A 14,049-nucleotide genomic window follows, 5' to 3' on the forward strand; every position below is an offset into this window, starting at 1 on the left:
AAGTTCTTGAGAGCACGCTCAGACACTAGGTTATATCCTCGGTAGTAATTGAAATGTGCCTTCCGTTTGCCGAGTTGCTCTCTAACTCTAGTTTCTTTCCAAACTGGGTACGCCATTCTTACAAATTCTTTCAAACGATCAATTGTGAATTGCCTTACCCTGGTATGAAGAGTATTAATGATCTTTGGATCAAAAGTAATTCTTTTTTCCACTTAAGGGAATAACTCTGCGAGTCACCTTTCAAAGGTGACCCATTATGGTGTGAAGGGCAATTTAATCCCTCGCTACTTTGAAACCTTGTCACCATCTCATTTAAGTTTGGAATTGTTGCCTACAAATTGAACCTCTGTCATATGCCTCATTTTCTCATTCCTGTTATGTGTTTTGTGTCTCATCTCAAGGGACGTTCCATGTCTCATTCTATGAGTTCATCATGAGTTGCTCGATCTTCGAGGAGATCTAATCTTGTAGAGTCTTCCTGTTCTTTTTGTGATCGTGATAGATGAAGACCTCAAAGACAAATAGTTTAGTGTCCCCTCTTCCTCTTACCCTATGCCTGGATCGCGGGACGAGATTCTTGTTTACTGGGGGTGAGTTGTCACAGCCATAGAATAATTGCTCGCAATTAGTTGCATCATCATCTTGCATCATGTTAAACCCAAAAAAATTTAATTATGGACTAACAAAACCCTAGCACTTCATTGATTAAAACAAATCCAAATAGTGGTGATTTTCAATGAACCCAAAATGGCTTTCAAAAATGTTCATCTTTTGCGATAAATGTTGGAAAGAACATTTCAGTGATGAATTTTAATTTACAAACACTTTTGACATTTTAAATAATTCTCAGAAGCCACTGAAATAGTTAAAACAAATAACTATAAATATTTTAGATCACCCAAAAATGTTGAAATAGTTATTGGAGTTTCAAAATATTCCTAATATATCTCCTAATTATGTCAAGGGTTTTGGTTTAGTTCTAGAGCCAAACAAAAATCAAAACAAATGGTAAAAAAATGAAAATAGAAACGATATAGAAAATAAAACAGAAAAGAGAGAGGGAGGAGAAGATTACCCTTACGCTCACCTGGCCAACAAGAGGCCTAGCCACCAAGGGCAGGGTCGTCTTCTTCCTCTGCCTAATGGCAGAGGAGAGACCGAGCACGGCGCACGGCCAGGAGCACCACGCCACCTACCTGCCTGGCCTCCCCGCTGATCTTGTGAGTGGGATAGGCTCGGGAGAGCCGTCCCCATCGAGCCAGCTGATGTCTACGCACGCTTCTATTCTTGTAGACTATGTTGGGCCTCCAAGCACAAAGGTTTGTAGGACCACATCAATTTCCCTCAAGTGAATGACCTAAGGTTTATCAAACTCATGGAAGTAGAGGTTGAAGATGGTCTCTCTCGAGCAACCCTGCAATTAAGAAACAAGAAGTCTCTTGTGTCCCTAACACACCTAATACAATGGTAAATTGTATAGGTGCACTAGTTCAGCGAAGATATGGTAAAATTTGGGCGATGGGTGTGGCAAAGCAAGGTAATATAAATCTGTAATAAAAATTACAGCAAGGTAGCAAGTGAAAAAAGTGAGCATAAACGGTGTAAAAATTGAGAGAAACAATGCTTAGGTTTCATACTTTCACTCGTGGCAACTCCCAACAACATTAACATAGTCTAATCACATGATACTTCCACTAAAACATGCAATGGTGACGTACTCGAGGGTCATTCCTTTGTGATCAAGAGAGGATGAGAATTATGTAGGGCTACAAAAGCACACCTCAGAGTTCGTAGTTCTCATCTATGGATTTCCTAATGTCACCGCGGCCATCCAAACAGAGTACCACAATCACCACAACGTATCTCAAGGATAGTCAACGACAAGCACCAAGAGACTCTCAATCTTCAATCAATTCACAAAAGAGGAAATCACTCATGAAAATATTCTTCTAATACATGTCCAATAGACCGATGTCACCATGGTCTCGGGGATTATACTAGATAAGATCAAGTGAGTATATCAACCCAATACATAGAAGAAGGGGAAACATCATGGGATCACCCTAGGTTAACATATCCTATTATCACAATCAAGATCACATCATGGGAGAGAGAATTAACCACATAGCTAATGTAGAAGACCTCAGCCCCGAGGAGGAACTACTCGCGCCTCATGGAGGGAGGAAGCAACATCGATGGAGATGAATCTGGCGGCACTTCCCCGTCCTAGCAGGGTGCCGGCACAGCATATCTGGTCCCCCAAAACTTGTTGGCGATGGTGGAAGAGATCGGAATTGCTTCTGGAGAAAATGGTTCCGGAATCTGGGTTTCCTCGATGAGGGTAAAAATAGGAGCCAATGTAGGGCACCAGAGGGGGTGGGCCCCACCCAGGCGGCCTCCTCGTGCGGCCAGGGGGCAGGTCACGCCACCAGGTCGCCTGGAGGCCTGGTGGCCCCCCACTGGCCTTCCTTCGGCCATCTGGAGTCTTCTGGAACGCTGATTTTTTTATATTTTTTTGTGAAATATTTCGGGCACTCTAAATATGGGTATAAACGTGCAATTCATAGACATGAGCAGACAGAAACTGGCACTGAGTGCACTGAGTTAGTAGGTTAGTCCAAATATGTTGAAAAAGGTATGAAAATGTACAAAATACATAGCAATATCATCCAAAACTTGCATGGAGCAAGCAGAAACTATAAATACGTTTGGGATGTATCGACATTCGCAAGCTTAATTCCTACTCGTCCTCGAGTAGGTAAATGATAACAAGCATAATTTCTGTGGTCACATGGTAACACACATATAAGAACTTCAAAGTAAAGCAAGTAAGATATGCAATTCAATTCAAGACAATGACAAGCAAGAGTCTATATCTAGTATTGAAACTAGCAAAGTAAGAACATAAAGGTGCAAGAGCTCTCGATGTCCGTGATTCGAATGTCTCCAAATGGTGCTTCCATGCAAGAAGTGGGAGATGGGTTTAGAGCATAAAAATATTGTATAGTTTAATTGAGAACTCAATCTACTAAAACTTCACACTTGGTCTCCTTCGGAATCTTATTTTCACTCGTCCCCAGAGCACTAGTCAGGCACAAGTCAAAATGATCCTCTCCCGTTCGACTTTGAGCACTCATGCAATGGATGAGCGCAAGAAAGATATGTTGGAACTTAGGATGGCAAAGAGAATAATGATGGGGAAGGAATACAATAAAGGTGTGAAAGGCTCACATCAATGAGAACAATCATAGGCGAGAGAAAGCCAAATGATAGATATGATGTGAGGAGTAGGGATTGCCATGCAAAGGATGCACATATGAGCTAAGGTAAGCTCTCCAATGGAACTAGTGGGGGTGCATCCAACTTGCTTGCTCATGAAGACCTAAACCTCATTTGAGGAGGCTCATCATTGGAATATACAAGCCAAGTTCCATAGTGTAACGGTCCCCACATAGTTATGCATGAATGATAATCTCTATGGAGTACAAATATAACAGTGGAGTACGAGTGTAGATCTTTCAAAAGGAATAGTAGTGTTGCCCCATTCTCTCCTTTTATTTCTTTTTCTTTTATTTTTATTTTTTGCGGCCTCTTTGGCTCTTTCTATTTATCTCTCATTTGTCCTCTTTGGGATCCTTTCATGTGTCCTCTTTTGGGCATCTTTTAATTTGTCCTCTTTAGGATCTTTTCCTCACTTAAGGGCAACACTCTATATTTTACAAGAATAAAAAGAAGATCTTCACACTTATATAAGAGGTACTCAACATAAACACAAATGAAAACTATCATGATGTATGCACATGTATGCCTCTGCAAGTGTAGCAGGATATGCAATGAAACTACCGCATCATGTAGCAATAATAAGGGCAATGCCCAACTAGCATGGTACTCCTCGATCAAGCAAAAGCATGTATGACATGAAGATCAAGTCATGAGATGGTGGATGTTGCATGGCAATGTATCTTGTAAAGGCTATGGAAATGCCTTAATAGGTAGGTATGGTGGCTGTTTTGAGGAAGGATATAATGAGGCTTATGATGACAGAGCGTATCATGCCAAGCGTTTGGATGCACCGGCAAAGTTTGCACCAACTCTCAAGATGAGAAAGGGCAATGCGTGGTACCGAAGAGGCTAGCAAAATATGCATGGTGGAAGTGCCAACAATTGAATACTCGCATTAGTCTGAAGAACTCATGCACTTATTATCGGTGACTCTCTATCTAGTCAGGAGATTCACAAATAGGGATGAAAATGGAGTGGAAACTTTCCGCTTTTCCGGAGGAAAAATGAAAACGAAGAGGCAATATGAAAGCGGAAATGGAAATTTGCAAAAGGAAATGGAAATAGAATTTTTAATGCGAAAACAGAAACAAAAACGAAAGAGTGTTTTCCGGTGGAACATATGTGGAAATGGAACTTTCCGTTTTCATGAATATGGAATTTTCCATTTTTACTATAGGCATACGACTGCTTTGTAGCCCAACCACCAAATAACACACAATGACACAATGAGCATAATGGACCATTTGAGGCCCAACTTATACTACCATATATATACTTAGCTAGACCCTATACACAATTGTCATGTACTAATACAATACTATGATATGTTGCTAACATAATCAAATTATTTTGTAGACATGTTAGCAATTCATAATTTTTGTTGTTGTCTGTATTACTCTATGATTCAAGGGGTTTCAAAGTTCCGGTCAATGACCACTTCTATTTCTGTATTCGTTTTGTATTCGCCCCGTGTCTGTTTCCAGCAGTATCTATTTCCGTATTCATTTTCGGGGTTTCTGTATTCATTTCCAGTTCTGCAAAACAATATGAAAACAAATGTGATAGCACTCAGTTCCGTCCGTTTCCGCTCCGTTTTTGTAAGTGCATCTATTGCCCCTTAGTGATTTTGGTGGTTTGAAGACTTATAGGTTAAGTATCTAATGTGTTCGTGAGTGTACACAGGATCTATAAGCCGCTGAGGAGTTTGAAATATTCGGTGAATATCGACCCCTAAAAAGTATATCTTCGGCTGAAGAAATTGGTCTAAAGATGAAGAACTGAATCGCGAAGAAATTGCGATGAAATTGATATTCCTCGTGAAGATATTGAAAATGAGGAGTTCGGTGCATCCTGAAGAAAATCAATCTGAAGACTTTGAAGCATGAAGATTTATCCTTTCTGTTTTATTTTCTTCACACTTGAGTAATAGGAACACCGTACTGTTAAAGGGGGTCAAAGTTACACATTCGAATAAATTTCCTCATGATGTTCAACCCAAGCCTAATCCTACCAAAATCCACAAGTGAGGAATATGAGAGACATGAGGACTCTCACAGTTGAGGCTCCCGAACGTTATCGATAGTCAAGCCACATCATTGGTCTTATCCACACCAACGGTCATATTATTTAAGGGCATTAATGCCAAATCATGCCGGGATGCTCCCAGGCTATAAATAGCCGCCCCCACAACTATTAGCTGGTTGGCTACTCTGTTAGAAAGTGACACTTGTCACAAGAGCAACCCAAATTCCTCAGTCTTCGAGAGTAATTCATCAGTGAGGAAATACCCCAAACACCAAACCGAAAACCAAAAACCAAGTGATTGAGCATCACTGAAGAAGTTGTTCCAATGTGGGACTGAAGCCTTTTACCTTTGAGGATTGTGCATCCTCCAAACGGTTAGGCGTCATGGTCTAGAGCAATCCAGCAGTCAATTGTGGATCGCCAGGTGACCAAGTTTGTGAGGGTTTGGAAGTCTGCCCTGAAGACTTACCACGAGTGTTGTGCGAGGACTGTGTCTTCTTAGCCCAAGGAGAATACGATAAGGACTGTGTGTCCCGGGACTGTGTTTCCTTTGGTTTCAATACCAAGCCGCTCCAAACCAGATGTACAACTATCATAGCAGTTGGAACTTGGTCATCAACCACTATCTTCACTGTGAAACGGGTTCTATTTCCTCAACTCTTTATATTCCTCAGATTGTGTGTTGATGATTTTCACTGTCACTGTTTGAAGAATTTGCTGAAGACTGTCTCTGAAATTCCTCAACCCCAAATTCTTCATGCGAGTTAACCCTCATCTGTTTTCTGTGTGCCTGCATACTGTGCAAATTGTTTTCATATTCTTCATCCTGGAAAACTGCTGTAGTGATACTTTGCACTCCTGATCCTTTGCTATTTCCGTTGTAAGATAGTCATCAGTGAGGAATTTCATCAAAAGGAATTTCCTCCGTGATGAAATTCTAAAAAATCTCCTATTCACCCCCTCTAGTCTATATAACGCACTTTTAATTGGTATTAGAGCGAAGTACTCCCTTGTTCTGTGTGATTTTGGTTTAACCACCTGGAGTTTTAGTTATGTCGACTGCACGCATGATTAAGGTTACTGCAGCATGTCCTACTTTCGAAGGAAAGGACTTTCCCTTCTAGAAGACCAAGATGCAGATGCATCTACAAGCTATTGACAATGATCTCTGGTATATTGTGGAACACGGCGTCCCTATCGTCACCGCTACTATCTCTGCCGCTGATGTGAAGAAATTCAAGCAACTTGATTCTCAAGCGAAGAATATCATCTGCGGCCATCTGAGCAAGGGCCAGTATGGCAGAGTAAGTGCTTTGGGCTCAGCAAAACTTATCTGGGAAAGGTTGTCCAATGTTAATGAAGGAGTATCAACCCAACGTGATTCTCGTGTTGATGTTCTTCGCAAACTCTTCAATCGCTTCAAGAGGTTTTACAATGAAAGCTACCAAGATACCTTTGATTTCCTCACTGACATATCAAATGAACTGCAAGCACTGGGGGCTCGAGACATTACTGATCACGAAGTTGTGAAGAAACTGCTAAGATCTTTGGATTCTTCATTTGATACTTTAGTTGTGATGATTCAAGAAAGACCAGACTACAAGATGCTTGATCCAGCTGATATACTAGAAAGACTCAATACTCATGAATTCCAACAAGAAGAAAAGAGAGATCTATATGGACCAAGCTATTCTAGACCACGTGCACTGAAGGCCAAAGCAATTTCCTCATCTGAAGAAAAAGACTCGGATGGTAGCATTGGTGATCTTGAAGAATTTGGACAAGAGCTTGCAATGCTCGTGAGGAAATTCCAGAGGTTTACACGACGTGGCTAGTTCGGTAAATCTTCAAGAAGAGATATGAGGAAATCAGAATCTTCATCTGAGGACTACAAGAAAAGAACCTGCCAGGTCACTACATTGCTGATTGTCCTCGTTGGGGAAAGGAATCAAAGAAGAAGAAATACAAGGATGAAAGTTCTGATGACTCGAAGAAAAAGAAGAAATCTTCAAAATCCTCATATTCAAAGTCCTCATCGCACAAGAAGACTAGTTTCAGAAAGGCTCGGGCACTTATTGGCAAGGAAATGGATTCCGAGGCAGAATCCGAGGAATGTGATGAAGAGGAGGGTTCTGATGAAGACTCAGAATCCGGACAGGCTAGTCTTGCACTTGCAACCACATTTGTGAGCAAGTCAATCTTCAACCTTGAAGAAAATGATAACACCATCCACACTCCTGACTATGCTGATGACTTCACTCCAACCTATTGCTTCATGGCAAAAGATTCAAAGGTACCGAATGATGCTTCCTCCTCTGATTCAAGTGACTGTGAACCTTATGATTATAAAAAACCCAGTTACAGTAAACTTGCTATCATTGCCACTAAACAACAAACTGCCCTGGAAAAGCTTCAGAAACTGCTAGATAGAAGCGACAATCTGTTGAATGATGAAATGAATCTTACCCAAATCCTCACTGAAGATATGAAAAGTCTTCAGTCCAGATTTGATAATCTTCAAGACCGTCATGTTACACTCCTCGCTGATCATGAGAAACTTTCCTGTGAATTTCTTCCAAAAGAAGCTTGATCTAGAGAAGCTGAGGATTTCTCATGATGATCTTCGTATGGAAAATGATTCATTACAAGCTCAACAGATCAGTGCTGCTCAAGCTGAATTCATTCCTCCATGTCTTAAATACATCGAACGTGAAACTGCTAATTCTTCACCAGAATCATCAAATGCTTCAATTGCTAAAAATTCTTCAACTTCTCCTGTAGTGTCAAATTCCTCACTTGAGGAAAACACAAATGTCACTGATGAAAATGCAGGGCTGAAGGAATTGTATGTCACAAGCATATTGAAAAGTCTCAAAGGACATCAAACCCTTTGTGATGTGCTCAAAAAGCAGATCTTGAACAGGAACTCGAGGAAAGAAGGAATTGCCTTTGAGAGGAAATTGAATGCTGATGGATCTTATTGGAAACCTGAGCAGTATACCAAAACCTCATGGGTTGCTGCTACTGGGCCTCCTTTTGATCCATCCAATCTAACAGGCTTTTCATGTGAATTATCCTATTCCTCAGATGAGTCATTTGACTCCAACTATAAATTGTTCAAAAATCAATCTGGTGAAGTATTTGCACGATATGTTGGAACTAACTGCAGGAATGGCCCTACCTTGAGGAAAATCTGGGTTCCCAAAAGTTGCCTTGAAAATCTTCACGTGAATGTCCTCATGATACCACCTATGAAGAATTTGAACCCCAGATCAAATTCCTCAGGAGGACCAAAGTCTTCAAGAGGATCAAAATCCTCAACTCGTCAAAACTATGCTCGTACCCGTGCTAATGCTTCTAACATGCATGAAAATTACAAGGACTATGAATATGAGTGTTATTCTTCAAATCATTATGTTCATAAATCCTCAAATAAATTCTCTGCATATTCATTTGAATACTCTAACCCCCCTACTGTTAGAAGAAGTGCATTAGCTTCAATGCCCCCCTTCTCATATGGTGCTCGAAGGATGATTAATGCTTTACCACCCCTTCAGATGTGGGTGGTGAAGAAATTGAACTAATCACTTCTGCAGGTCAGGTCTCCAGATGAAAATCATTATCTCAAGAATTAGCTGGAGACCTGAGGAAAATGCTTGATAGGACGCAAGCTAATATTGATGAAATAGAAATATTTCACACGTCCTTATAATTCTGTTTATGATGAAATTCCTATCTGATGAAATTGATATCATATTCTTCAAGTCTAAAGCATATGAGATGGTAAGCTGTACTCATTCATCTACAAGATGACAAACCCAAGAGTACTGAGTGGGTTCTTGATATTGGCTGCACACACCACATGACTGGTGGCAAAAGCTTGCTGATGAATATGCCACTAACTCCATCACCCCTGAAGCAAATCACATATGCTGACAAAGGTAAAAGCAAGGTATTGGGACTTGGCAAAGTGGCTATTTCCAAGGATAGGTACATGGACAAAGTAATGCTTGTTGAATCCCTTGGATTTAACCTCATGTCAGTATCAATGCTTTGTGATCTTGATATGATTGTTATCTTTGGAAGATATAGATGTGTTGTTATCATGGAATCTGACGGATCCAAAGTCTTCGAAGGTGTTAGAAGAGGGGATTTGTACATTGTTGATTTCTCTACAGGTCCTCAACCAGCCACTTGCCTACTAGCAAAAACCTCAGAAGGGTGGCTGTGGCATCGAAGACTCGATCATGCAGGCATGAGGAATCTGCACACGCTCGCAAAGAAGAAGCATGTCATCGGCATCGAATCAGTCAAATTCCTCAAGGACCACCTCTACGGTGCTTGTGAATCTGGGAAAATGACCAGATCCAAGCACCCCTCGAAGACTATCATGACCACTACTCGTCCATTTGAATTGCTTCACATGGATCTATTTGGACCTACTCATTATGCCACACTAACAAATGCAACATCTTTATATGGCTTTGTCATAGTTGATGATTATTCCAGATACACATGGGTGCATATCATTTTATCTAAAACTGAAGTGCAGGAAGTCTTCAAACGATTTTCCTCAAGGGCCTCGATGAACTTCGGCGTCAAGATCAAACACATCAGGAGTGAGAATGGAACAGAGTTCGAAAACACTGGTCTTGATAATTATCTTGATGAACTTGGTATTACTCATGAATTGTCTGCTCCTTATACTCCTCAGAAAAATGGTGTCGTCGAAAGGAAGAACATGACTCTGGTTGAGATGGCAGGAACCATGCTTGAAGAATATCACACTCCTCGTCGCTTTTGGCCTGAAGCAATCTACACTGCATGCCATATCATCAACAGGGTATGTCTTCAAAATTCCTCAAGAAAACCTCATATGAACTCCTCACTGACAAGAAACACAATGTAAGTTATTTCAAAGTCTTCGGTGCAAAATGTTGGATTAGAGATCCTCACCATAGCTCAAATTTGGACCTAAAGCACATGAGGGTTTTATGCTCGGTTATGGAAAGGACTCGCACACCTACAGAGTCTTCAACAACTATCACAACAAGGTTGTTGAGACTGTAGATGTGCGGTTCGATGAAACTAATGGCTCGCAAAGAGAGTAATTGCCTCCTGATCCAGATAAGTTGTCTCCTGAGGAAGCAATAAAGCTCAAAGCTACTGAAGACATTGTTCCCACTGAGGAAATTGATGAAGAAATCATTCCCAACACTGATGAAAATCAAGAAGATGCTCCTGAGGAAATTGCTCCAGAACTAATTCCTCAGCCCAGACAAAATCCTCAACCAGCTCATCTGAGGATTGCAAATGAAGTAGAACTTGACAAAATCCTCAATGACATCAACGCGCTAGGTCCTCTCACTCGCTCAAAAGCTTCACACTTAGTTAACTTTTGTGGGCATTTCTCCTTTGTGTCTATCACAGAACCCTCAAAAGTTGTTGAGGCTTTCATGGAACCGGAGTGGATCGAAGGCATGCAAGACGAACTTCTTCAATTCAAGCTGAATGACGTATGGGAGCTCGTCAAACGACCAGATCCTCGCAAGCACAATATCATCGGCACCAACTGGATTTTCCGAAACAAGCAAGACGAGGATGGTCAAGTGGTGAGGAATAAGGCACGACTTGTAGCCCAAGGCTACACACAGGTTGAAGGAATAGATTTCGATGAAACTTTTGCACCTGTTGCTAGACTTGAAGCTATTCGAATACTACTTGCTTATGCTAATCATAATAACATCATCTTATATCAAATGGATGTGAAAAGTGCATTCCTCAATGGTAATCTTGAGAAATAAGTATATGTTGCTCAGCCCCCAGGTTTTGAGGATCCAAAGAATCCAGACAAAGTCTTTAGACTCAAAAAGGTGCTCTATGGTCTCAAGCAAGCCCCTCGGGCATGATATGATACATTGAAGGAATTCCTCATGAAGAAAGGCTTCAAGACTGGTTCACTCGATCCAACACTTTTCACTAAATCCTATGATAATGAACTATTTGTGTGCCAAATATATGTCGATGATATCATATTTGGTTGTACTGACAAACATTACAGTGATGAATTTGCTTACATGATGAGTGAAGAATATCAGATGTCTATGATGGGGGAGCTGAAATTCTTCTTAGGTCTTCAAATTCGTCAACAACGCAATGGAATCTTCATATCAGAGGAGAAATAGCTCAAGGATGTTCTCAGGAAATTCGACATGCATGAATGCAAAGGTGCCAAGACTCCAATGCCTACCAACGACCACCTCTGCACTGACGAAAATGGTAAAGAATTCGATCAACACGTATATCGCTCCATGATTGGCTCTTTATTGTATTTATGTGCATCTAGGTCAGATATAATTCTTAGTGTTTGCATGTGTGCACGTTTTCAAGCAAAACCGAAGGAATCACACCATAAGGTTGTGAAGCATATTCTTCGATACTTAGCTCACACACCAACACTAGGATTATGGTACCCCAAGGGCTCAAATCTTCATCTTGTGGGATATTCTGATTCTGACTATGTTGGTGACTGTGTGGATCGCAAGTCAACCTGTGGCACATGTCATTTCCTCGGAAGATCACTAGTCTGATGGTCCTCAAATAAACAGAACTGCGTTTCACTTTCCACTACCGAAGCTGAGTACATTGCTGCTGGTTCATGCTGTGCTCAACTGCTATGGATGAAGCAAACCCTCAAGGACTACGGCATCAACATGAAGAATGTGCCTCTCTACTGCGATAATGAGAGTGCAATCAAGGTTGCATACAACCCAGTACAACACTCGAAGACCAAGCACATCCAGATTCGTCATCATTTTCTTCGGGACCACGTCCTCAAGGGCAATATCCTCATCGACCATATGAAGACTGACGATCAACTGGCAGATATCTTCACTAAGCCCTTGGATGAGAAAAGGTTTTGCAAGTTGTGGTGTGAGCTAAATATCTTAGAATCTTCAAATGTTTTGTAAAAACATGCACACATCCTAACATTTATGCAAAATTGATGACTTAGATGTGCAACACACGATGAATCGATTTTCTTCAACCAACAAAGAATATCACTCTTAGTGTGAGGAAATCAACGAAGAAATTGATTCTCAGGGCCCTACGACAATTGTACGCGGCGTCGGTAATCAACATTCTTATATGGTGGGTCACGCCACCACGCAACTTGAAATTCCTCAAGTTGAATTTCTTCAAAAGTTGATTTTCTTCAAAACAGTTGTTCTTCAAATTTGTTTTTCTTCAAAACTGAAATTCATCATCAAAACGCTATGTCACAAAATCCTCAAATTAATAAAAATCTTCAAAAACACTTGATGATTTTTGTTTACCTAGATAGTCTGTGATTTCAAAGTCCTCAACAGCATTCACTTATAGCTATTTCTTCAATTTGATATTTCATCTAAGTGAATGTGATCGGACCCTACTTTCCCTCTATGATACTCTCACCCAGTCTATTCAATTCTTCATATGCGTTCTACTTGAAACTTTGTTCAAAATCCTCACTGCGTCCTTGTCAGCTGATGATTTTGTAACAAAATCCTCAAATATTCAAAAAAAAATGTTGTTACACAGTAACTGAACCCCACTTTCCCCGTTCGGATAACCACGATCTCCACCGCTTCGGTTGTGGGCTAGACGTGTCCTGCGGAGACGTAGAGACAGGGGCTATTTGTTCCGATACTTTCGCGTCAACAGTTACCACCTGGCTATAAATATGTCCCCATCTCCCTTCGGTAAAATATTCTTCGTCCCATCGCCCTCCTGCTACAGCAAAGCTCAAAAGCCCTAGCGCCACCGCTAGAAGTCTCGACGCCGCCGAGGAAAAGCTTGACTGCCTTGACCTCTCCGTCGTCGAAACCACGCCGGAACCGGACCATCTTCGTCCGCCGCCGCCGTAGCTATCCTCTGTTGCCGAGTTAGGGCGCATTGGACTCGCACCGAAGAGTATCTACTGCTACTTCCTTCTCTGTTCTTTGTGTGTGCCATCTAGGGTAAATAAAAACCCTATTTTTACAGCTCTTTTGATCTACTATTTTACCTTAGAGATGTGAAATCTGTTTTTCCTCAAGTATCCATCAGTTTCTTTTTCCTCAAACACTGCTCATTCCTCAACTATTGATGAACTTCACTAAGCATCTAAGATTTTCACGAGATTCCTCAGTTGTGCAAATTTTTGAATTTGTACAACTCTGGAACCCAAGAACGGTGTGCTTAGACGAATTCCTCAACCACTGGTGAAATTCCTCAACTTTCAAAAAAATTCATTTCATCAAATCTGAGAACGCATATGACCTCTCCAAATTCCTCGCAACTATACTCTGTTCACACGTACAAACATGTCAGCTGATGAATCTCTAGGTTCTCATCAACTTAACTCATTTGCAGCATTTCTTGAAGAAAGTCTGCAAGTTTCATCAGAATCCTCAAGAGTTCAATTTGCTCAGCAAAAGCCTCAGCTGAAGAAAATGGAAGATGAAAGGAAGCAAAAGGGTGGCAAGAAGCTCGAGCAGAACACTGCCATAGATATCCCTAAGGATATAACTTGGAATACTGCACACCTGATGAGCAAGAATATATGCCCAAGAGGAAGATGAGGCTTCAAAAGATAGAACACCGATGGGCTAAGGAGTGGAAAGAGTACAGATTCGTCACTCCCAAGTATGCGAAGAAATTCGCTCTGAAGCCTCCTGGCAAACCCCTCAAGCCCTCAAGACTCTTGACGACTATCAGGAT

Source organism: Hordeum vulgare, chromosome 4H, assembly GCF_904849725.1.
Source record: "Hordeum vulgare subsp. vulgare chromosome 4H, MorexV3_pseudomolecules_assembly, whole genome shotgun sequence".
Lineage (NCBI taxonomy): Eukaryota > Viridiplantae > Streptophyta > Magnoliopsida > Poales > Poaceae > Hordeum > Hordeum vulgare.